Here is a 10,620-nt window from a genome sequence, read left to right as displayed (position 1 = left end):
TCTCTGGAGTGTTCCCTGCAGCCTTTCAACTGGAGTGGTTGGACCCTGGTGGGTTAGCCAGAGTTGGGTGGGACTCTGTTTCCCCCAAAGACTTGGGTGGGCACCATGCTGAGGAAATCAGGACTAATTACAGGAGGACCCACTTAGTTGGCTCTCAGGCTCTGAAGAGCACAGATGCTGGCTCCCTCTGTCCTGGGAGTTGCCTGTGCACTGCTCTGGGCTGCCCACTTCTGGGAAAATAATGCAACTTCTAGACTTGGGTGCCAGAGTCTTGATGTACTAAGGGGACTCTAGAGTTGTGGAGATGCTGGGGCTACTGGGTCCCCAACCAAAGTGCACTGTGGTGCTGGCTCTGAACCCAAAGTAGCAACATCTAGTGGCAGCCCCAAACTGAGGGAGGTCGGGGGACTTAGCATGCACTCCATGTCAGGAAGAAAACATTCATGTGGGCTCATAGCTACTCCCCATGCTGGGCTCACTGCGCATAAAAGCCGGACATTTACCTTGTAGCTTGAATTGTAGGCATCTGCAGTGAGAGTGGTAACCAATCCCTCCCACCATCACCTACCTTCCCCCAGCAATGCAGGGTCTCTCTAGTCTCTGTGCTGGTCTTGGTCAGGTGAATCCCTTGTCTTTCTATGTTGCTCTTTCAAGTTTTCAGATCCTGGGGAGTCTTCCTCGCTATTTTGTTGTATTCTGGTGTTTTCTCTTAGACACTCTATTCTATGGGTGACTATCTACTTGTGTCTTGGACTTTCTTTGCATTAGAGGTGAGGACTGACCACCTCTAGTCAGCAATCTTGCTGAAAGTTGCACAATGTTTATCCAAAAAAAAATTTGGCTCCTCCCACATTAACCTACCAAGTAATTTAAAGGTGGAATAATAGATTATTAGTTTAAACAAAATCAGAAATATAATGGGCAATATCACAGCTAACCATTTAAGAAAGAATAAAAATTCCACATTAGTAACAAAATCCATAAATGCTGTTAGTTCTTACCTATATAATTGCTGGGATTTAAGATTTCCTATCCTAGTCAATTTTTTTCCCTAGCAGAGTGGCTATGATGGAGTGCAGCATGTGTTCACAAACATTCATCAGCCTTCAGCTTTTTCTTAAAGAAGTCACTACCTGAATTCCTCTAATATTTGGTTACGAGTTGATGCTTCTGCATTTTTTCAGTATCTCCTCTCAAGTTTGTCATAAACACTGCCCTTTTGCTGTTGTCCTGTTATGTTTCTCTTAGATTTTTCTTTTCTTTTCTTTCTTTTTTTTTTTTTTTTTTTTTTTTTTTTTTTGCTGCTGATAAAGCTACTTCCTAGCTTTATCAGGGCAAGTTGAACTTCCCTACCGCATGTGCATGGAATCACCATCCAGGAATGAGTCACCTGTCATCACGACCTGGGCCTTGCTCTGCTTCTGTAGAAAACAAGTACCAGGTGGCAGAAGTGAGTACTATAACTCTTCTTTATAAGGGTATTTTCTGTCCTTCAAAGAAGAAATATGACTTGGGAAATCTTTCTTCTAACACAGCTCAGGGGAATCTGCCTCTCAATGCCTCTTACTTTCTCTTCACATAGAGGGAAATCGCCAATGAACAAAAAATACCCACTCTTTCATGGAAGAGGCTGAATATTACCTTAAGTCTTACTCTTTCAATGTCAGAAGGTATGGAAAAATGTGTTACATAGTATGCACAACAGAGGTCTTCTTTTTGAGTTCTCTGCTGCAAATATATCTAGTGGCCCATTTAAATACAAAATAAACACATATTTAGTCATAGGACTCATACATTTCATGATGATTCTTTAAATATTTTCACTGTATGGAAATGAAAATATTAGAAACGAGTCCTGGCCGTGTTACTTATTAGCTCTCTGATCTTTAATGAGTTAATTTATTCAGTTTCCTTATTTTTGAGATGATAATACTTTTGTGATCTTTACATCAGATCATGTATATGATAAAGTTTTGTGAAGTTCTGCATAAATAGCTTGTATCATCACTACCATATTTGTTGAGTGACAATTTCTTAAGGTGCTAGATGCTGGATATAGCACTGGTTCAGGCTAAATTACAGAGCATATGGAGAATGCTGATTGTGGAGGTTTATTGGATAGAAAACAGGTCATTTTTTGAGCAAAAGCTCTGATTTTGATAAGATTGACAAATCTATTCAGGAAGAAATCCTCAAAGGTTTATATGTTTTCTCACCTTTTTAAGAATCTGGGCCAGTAGATTCTTACATATAAATAACTGGCTCAATGATGAATAAGGGCTGTGATGTTATAAAGGAAATCAGATAATATTCACTATTTAAAAACTATTTTAAAACCTTTATCATAATTCCCGGTTTGAACTTGAGAGAAAGCCGTAGGGTAACTGGTCATAGAGCACATACATAGCAAGACTGGCAGGCTATAGAAGAGCCTATGGTTTTCCTAGCAACAATCTGTAAAAGCAGTTTCCCCCTCCCCTCTTGTTTTTCTCTGGGAAAATAAAAAAGAGTAAGCTCTAATATTTATATTTGAAAGTTAACAGAATCTAATCTGAGCTTGATTCATTAAGGCAGACAGTGGGTGGTATAAATGCCAGAAAAGAAGCTATATTCATGCAAACTGACAAATCCTTAGCTTTGCCACCAAACTCAGATGTCTCTCAGCTGGCTGGCAAATCTCGGCACTGGAGTTTGAGTCATATGAGTCCCTCTCCAATAAGGTCAAGAGAAAGTTGCCCTATCATTTATGAATAAAGATAAGCACTCTGATATAATTTCCTTCCTCTAATGCAATTCATTAGTCCATCTTAAATAAAGTAGCCATTTACTGTGTTCTTAGAAAACTATTTACCCATTCCATAAATTATATATGCATTCTTCCTGCATGTGACCAGGTCTTTTAGTTTTCATAATACAATGTCATATTTCTCTAACTCAAACAAATCATGAAAAGCAACAGAGAGGGAATACTGATTTAAAAACCATTATTAGGAACCATTCAACCACTTGAACAGTTTGCAAGGCAGATAGTTTTTTCTGATTTCTAAGTCTTATGTATCCTCATAGTGTTCAGAGTCTCAATGACTTCAGGCTACATTTGTAATGCTTTGAGGTTATCATTCCATAATAGTGCCATCAGGATAAGTAAGTAGGTGCTTTCCTGGCAATATACAAGTATATGAAGTAGCAGGGATTCACTACCATTAAGAAGAGGTATAGAATATCAAGAAGGAGTACTTTATTTATTTTTGAATTGTGTTTAGGGGATATTCAGGAAACCAATATTAACTTCCATAAAATACCCATGAGACTTGTCAGAGAAACAATATTATTAAAATTGCCTTAACTGAGAAGAGCTCTTAAGAATGAAAAGTAAAATTATAGGCTAATAATTAATGTTACATGTGGAAACTTCGGGGAACTGTGAAGTAGATTTTATAGCACTTGGAGAAAAGCTTCTACCATGACAATTTCCATGAAGGATTTTATGACAATATGACACCAAGTTGTAAACTCCTCAAAAGCAGAGACCTTGAAAACTGTCCTATGTGCTTCTCAAGCTGCCTGTGCTGGGCTCGGTACCCCATTTTCTTTGAGGAGTCATTGTAAAGCCACAGCTGGTCATTCCTCAGTGACACATCTTCTTAATATTTTGGTTACTTCCAGTGTGAGAAAGATTCAACCAAAGACTGCCATTTCTCCACCTTTAAACAAATGTCTTGTCAAAGAGAGACTCTTCTCAGGAACCTGCAGTCTTCTTTTTAGCCTCAGCTCAAGGGCATAACTCTCTTCTCTCACCCATAAACCATAAATCACAAAAAGCATCTCCTGCACATATAACCCAAAACTAGTGTACAGATCCTCCCCCTCTAATCCGCAACAATTGAGACAATTTTATCCAACTGTCCCAATATAACCTGTGATTCATGTGCAGCCCCTGTGTAATAATAGTGTTTATTGTTGTTGCATTAATGCTGTCTTGACCCAGTGTTCAGGCTCTAGTTAGAGGCTGGTCAATACTCTTCTTGAGCAGCAGATTAAACCCACATCCCAACCATATCCCTCTCACACTCCAGACCACAATGTGCCAGGCCTAATCTTCCCAGGGCTAGCCACCACACAAGTAGGGAGGGCCCCTATGCCAAGGAGCCAGAGAAATTATTCAAACTAGCCAGTCCACAGGGGTCCCGAATCACCTAGCTAACCACCTCTGACTTGCCATACATAAGCTGTTCCCTACAGTTCCAGCTTGCTGTTACTCTATGCCTGAGTAGAATCTCCTCTATGGCCCTGCCTGGCAGCCGTCCCTCCTTTGGAGTTGTACATAACAGAGTTCTGCTGTACATCTATACCTGTCATTGTGCTGTGTCTCACCAACAAAGAATCTTTAAATCTTATGATACACCCTGCCACCAGCATCAAAACCCACAATTGAAAGGCAGCCCTGCCTTTGCCCATAATCTACAAGTACCATCACCCAGTCCCCTACTCCCAATTTAGAAATGCTCCTAAAATTGTCACACAGCATTGTTATACCCTAATTCTCCTTTTATCTAATTTGTGTTCCTTCATTGTATTTTCCTGGTGTCTCTTGTTACTTCTAATGTGGTTATCTGAGAAGTCATTCATATAATTTCTGGTATCATTCTCACTCAACAAATACTTGCTAAACATTTACTACATTCCAGTCCCTTTACTAAGCAAGAGATATGGCATTAAAAAAGAGATCCATATTTCCTGCTGCTAAATAGTTTACAGTCTGATGAGGAAGTCAGGGATTTAATATCAGTACCCATTGCATTGGAGATATCATGTCTCTCACCTCATTACTTGGTCCTCAAAATTCCTGAACAACCTAATTTTATTCTCCTCCAAGTTATATTTTCTTACATTCATTTATCCATTCATTTCTTTTTTCTCAAAGAGCTTTTCATAAGAATAATTGCTTTCATATGTGCTAATACAACAGCATTGCTTTTTTAAAAACAACCCTGTGAACTTAACATCTTGCTGATATTTTTGGTGATTTTTTTCTTCCATGTCTCTATTAATCTTTTTTAGTCTAGAATTACCTTTCCTCTATTTTCTATTTCCCCTGCCAAAATTCTGAAAATCCTCAAAGTTTCAGTATAAAATGTCTTTCCTTATAACCCCGTCACATTTGCCCAAAAGCTGCATACATCTCGGGAATTTTTTCTTCTTCTTCTAAAAGCCAACGTTATGCTCTGGGTCATACATAGAATGCCAGTTACTTTACTTTTAATTAACTAGAGTTTCCATCTGTGTGTGGATGTGTATATGTCTATATCATGTATCTGTTTAATTCTTTATTTCCTCTCTGTAGGAGATGCATTCAGTGACAGATATCTCAATATTTTATTTTAAATTTAGTTGGTAGTCAGTGTATGTTTTTTCAAGTGAACAGATAGGTGGACTTCATATTTTTCACTTTATTCTGAATCAAATTGAATTCAAAAATAAAAATTGGCTGCTCTCATCAATCCTTACAGCTATATTTCACATAGAGAAATAATCATGTGACCAATGTTGGTCTCTTATGTATGTCTTACTTATTTTCTTACCTCTCATATTGAAGAACTTAGATAAAATAAACTCATATTTTACCTTGTTTCATAATTTCTATATTATTCTTCCCCTTTTCCGCAGTAAATTTTTCATAAAGGTGAATCTTCACTTGAAAATTTTAAATTTAACATCGTGGTATATCTATTCAGTGAGATATTATGTATGTATGTATGTATGTATGTATGTATGTATGTATGTATGTATTCATTTATTTTTAAAATAATTTATTATACAGAAATGTGGGGCACAATGTTGATTTTCAGTAATTGTGTACAATGTGTGATGGTTAGATCAGGATAGTTAGCTTATTCATCATTACGATATTCAACAGATGGTTAGTAAATCTATGCAGGAGCATGACATGTGCTTAGGATATCATAATTAGTGAAATGTGTGTACAGATGTCTTAATATGCTCTATTACAACTATGTAAGGAAAACGTCTGAGAAAAACATTCAGAAGAAAACATTCAAATGATAGTAATAAATATTTGTAAATTTAAATTTGTGTGCAAATTTTTTATATCCTTTCCTTATTTTAGAATATTTATAGTGGATATTACTTTATATTTATAAAAATAAATCATAAAGTAATAATGATGCATTTTTACTGTGAAAAATAGACCAATTTAATTTTCAAAACACCAAACTTTTTGTGTGAAAATATAACATCATAGCCAACGAGTTCAGAAAGTAAAATTATCATTTCACTAAATTAGCCTCAAATACATGCCATGACTTGAAAAGTTTAAATTTATACCCTATACTTGGATTCTACACTGGCTTCTGTTACTGAATGAATTTCTCAAATGCATCATAGGTATTGCAACTAAAACTTCTGTTTATATTGCAGAGAACCCCAGGTCATCTGAATATTGCTACGATATGCCATAAATATGTATCCGGTCTCAGTAGCAGCAAGTTTTAGTCATTATACTATGATGTTTATTTTGGAAACCAGGGATAATTTATTATTGACTTATGTAAATGAATTTTGGATTACCCCTAACTGTGGCCAAATGACCCCACATAGAACCCAAGGGTTTCAAGAATGTATACTAACAGAAAAAAAATATTATTAGTTGTGGTGGTAACATAAATAAAAGTAACATACTTCATTATTAAACCCAAATTAAATTACAATTGTGAGATATATGAGAGTACTCTACCTGACATTCAACCAATACACAGAAACTTACTTCACAAGTATGCTATGCTTAGAAAATGGCATTAGGGATGCGCAGATGAAGGTACTGTCAGATATTTACATATGTTTATACATAATACATGTATATGTTAAGTTTTTGATAAATCATTTATTATACCTTTCTGTTGATGATCCACCTCAATTCTTTTATTAATAACTTCTATCTTCTCTACTCTTTTTCTAAAACAATAGTCAGAAATACATAAAAACCTAAGAGTATACAATATAAAAATCTCTCAACCAATTCAGCTCCCCTAGCTTAATCCTTATTTTTGTTTATTATACAATGTCAGTATAGAATGTGTGTGTATATGAAAAGAGAAAGAGAAAGAGAGATTTATAAAGAATTGGCTCCCATGACTAAGGAGTCTGAGAAGTCCCAAGATCTGCACTTGACAAGCTGAAGATACAGGAGCACTGAGGGTATAAGTTCTAGTTAGGTTCAAATGCTTAAGAAGCAGAAGAGCCAATGGCATAAGTTCTACTGAGAGGACAGGAGAAGACAGAAGTTTCACCTCACGCAGTCAAGCCAGCAGAGTTGTCTCTTATTCAGACTTTGTTCTATTCAAATATTGGTTAATATTACTTCAAAAGTAATTTTGAAAAGTTAAAGCAGTACTTCTTATAAAATTGTTTTTACATTTGGTGGTTGGAAGAACAGTGTCAATATATAAGGAAAAAAAGAATTAGAAGGTAAATTATAAGTTAACTATGCATCTAGGTCAATTGACACCAAACAAATCACATGATTTTCTACATTAACTGAATTGTTTCACTGTTTTATTCTTCTATAACCATGCCTGATAGAGCCACCGTACAACTTCTCCCAGAGAGGTAAACTTATGTTTCAGAATAGAATAAAGCAGTGAATATAAGAACTTTGAAAATGAATAGGGCTTTATAATTTTCAAATTCTTTCACCTTTTTTAACCTTAACAATAACCTTCCAAGGTAAACAAGGTAAGTATTTATATGTGTTCATAGTACACAAATGAGGTAGCAGAGCATTCTGGACAGACCTCTCAGTTACAAGTTAATAAAGGCAGATTCTTGTCTTGATTGTATGAACAGGTTGACATTTTGACATAAAACTCATTTTTTTCTCTTTTCTGGATTCTCACCTTTTCTCATTTATAAAATATAGGGCGATGGTTCTTAACGTATATTATGTTAGGTAGACACCTGAAGATACCCAAGATCTTCTATATGTTATATGAGGTCAAAATACTTTTATAACACTACTAAAATATCATTTGCTTTTTTTCACTGTGTTGACATTTGCACTGATGGTACAAAACAATCATGAGTAAAACTGCTGGTACCTCAGCACAAATCAAGGCAGTGGCATCTAACTATATTAGTAGTTATTGCTTTCATCTCCATGTTTTTGACAAAGAAGTAAAAATTAGCCAACTTTTAAACCTCTACTCTTAAGTACATAACCTTTTTTTAAATATTCTGTGTAATGAAATGGTAAGTAAATATAACAAACTTTTGAGGCATACCAAAGTTTAAAAATCTTCTTAAGGGAAAAACCATTGGGCAAGCTAAACTAACTGCTTTATTCATGAAACATTTTTACTTGAAATAACAACTGACATGCAAACTATACTTATTCAAACTTAGGCATTTGGCAGATGTTGTCTTGACAGTAAATAAAGTGATACTGTCACTTCAAGGAAAACCATAAACAGTATTTGTTGCCAGGGGTAAAATTAGGGTGTTCTATGGCGCATGCCCTGAGTGAATAATGATAGACACTCACTGTTAAAGTCAAGAATTAGGGATTTTACTTCTTGGCTGGATGGCTGTCTTCCCAGAAAGCCTGGTCAGAGAGCAGCCCCCAGCCTCATTAGGGAAAGGTTTATAAAGGCAAAAACTGCATCCTGTCTGGCATATAGGAAGTTCTGCAAGAGCAAGCAAGCTGGTTTACAGAAGCCAAAATAAGCAGGTTAAGCCATTTTTATTGGTTCCTCTGCCTTGGGCAGAGTTTGCTAAATCATGGGTCTTCTAACAGATGGCTAACTAGGTTACTGTGGTTCTGAGTTAAAACTAGGTAAAGAAGCTTTTTAGGTAAGGGACTTTATCACACCTGTGTACAAGGGCTTACTTGAGGAGGGGTCTGCTTTAGAGAGCAACTCTGTTTCTCATCTACACAGGAAAGAGCTGGCAGTCTGTGGTTTTCTTGCTAACATAGGAACAGGCTTGCGACCACAGAGCTACACAGAGTGCAGAAATGCATTTAGTTGTTTTCATAACTGGGACAAAGATGGAGTCAGTCATGTCAGCTTGCAACAAGAGTTTCAAGCAAAAATTAGAATGTTGGAAAGGTTGTATCTGCTACTGTGAGTTTGACACCTTCTCAATCATTGAAGACTTTTCTGATGAGATAAACGGTGATATTAAATCTAAAATATTGCATAATGGACTGTGTGAATATCTGGATGCTCTGTATCACTACACCAAACAATATCTTTTAAATTATCAATTCATGATGTTACAAAATCATTTTACATGTAAGAAAAATCAATGATTTTAATATAAAATAATGAAATGTGTATTGTATATTGATATGGCCTCAGATTCCACATTGCAATCAACCTTTAAAAACAACCACTAGTTGAATTTTGGTGTAGTATTAAAGAATAATATTCACATGGAACAAAATAAAAAGACCCTGAATAGCCCAAGCAGTGCTGAATAAAAACGAACAAATAACAACAACAACAAAAACCAAAACAACCGTAAAGCCAGAGGCATAATACTCACTGACTTCAGATTACACTGCAAAGTTATAGTAACCAAAACAGCATGGCACTGGCATGAAAACAGACTCTCAGACCATGGAACAGAATAGAGAACCCAGAAATCAACTCACATACTTATAGCCAACTGATTTTTGACAAAGGCACTGAGGACATACATTGGAGAAAAGACCGCCTGTTCAATAAATGTTGCTGGGAAAACTGGACGTTCATATGTAGAAGAATGAAATCAGATCTGTATCTCGCCATGTACCAAAATCAACTCAAAAATGGATTAAGATTTAAATATAAGACCTGAAAGTATAAAACTCCTAAAAAAAAAAACATAGGGGAAATACTTCAGGAAGTAGGACCAGGCAAAGACTTTATAGATAAGACCCCAAAGGTATAGGCAACAAATGAAAAAATAAACAAATGGAATTATATCAAAGTAGAAAGCTTCTGCACAGCAAAAAAAAAAAAAAAAACCAATTAGCAGAGCAAAAAGACAACCTCCAAAATGAGAGAAAATATTTGCAAGCTATGCATCTGACAAGGGATTAATATCTAGAATGTGCCAGGAACTCAAACAACTCAGCAGTAAGAAAACAAGTAACCCAATTTGAAAAATGGGCAAAGGAGCTCAATAGACATTTCTCATATGAAGATATACAAATAGCCAACAGATACAGGAAAAAATGCTCAATATCACTCAGCATCAGGAAGTGCAAATCAAAACCACATTGAGATATCTCATCCAGTTAGACTGGCCATTACCAAAAAGACAGAGAAAAACAAATGCTGTCAAGGATGTGCAGGAAAGGGAAACTCCTATACTGTAGGTAGGACTGTAATTTAGTATGGCCATTATGTAAAACTGTATGAAGTTTCCTTAAACAATTACAGATGGAACTACAATCCCACTGCTGGGTATATACCCAAAGGAATGGAAATCAACATGTCAAAAAGATACCTGCACTACCATGTTTACTGTAGCTGTATTTATAGTAGCCAAGAGTTAGAATCAACCTAAATGTCCTTCGACAGATGACTGAATAAGGAAAATGTCATATACATACTAAAT

This window comes from Cynocephalus volans, chromosome 4, assembly GCF_027409185.1.
Source record: "Cynocephalus volans isolate mCynVol1 chromosome 4, mCynVol1.pri, whole genome shotgun sequence".
In the NCBI taxonomy this organism is placed as follows: domain Eukaryota; kingdom Metazoa; phylum Chordata; class Mammalia; order Dermoptera; family Cynocephalidae; genus Cynocephalus; species Cynocephalus volans.
The sequence above is the reverse complement of the archived record's forward strand: the minus strand, read 5'-3'. Positions refer to the sequence as shown.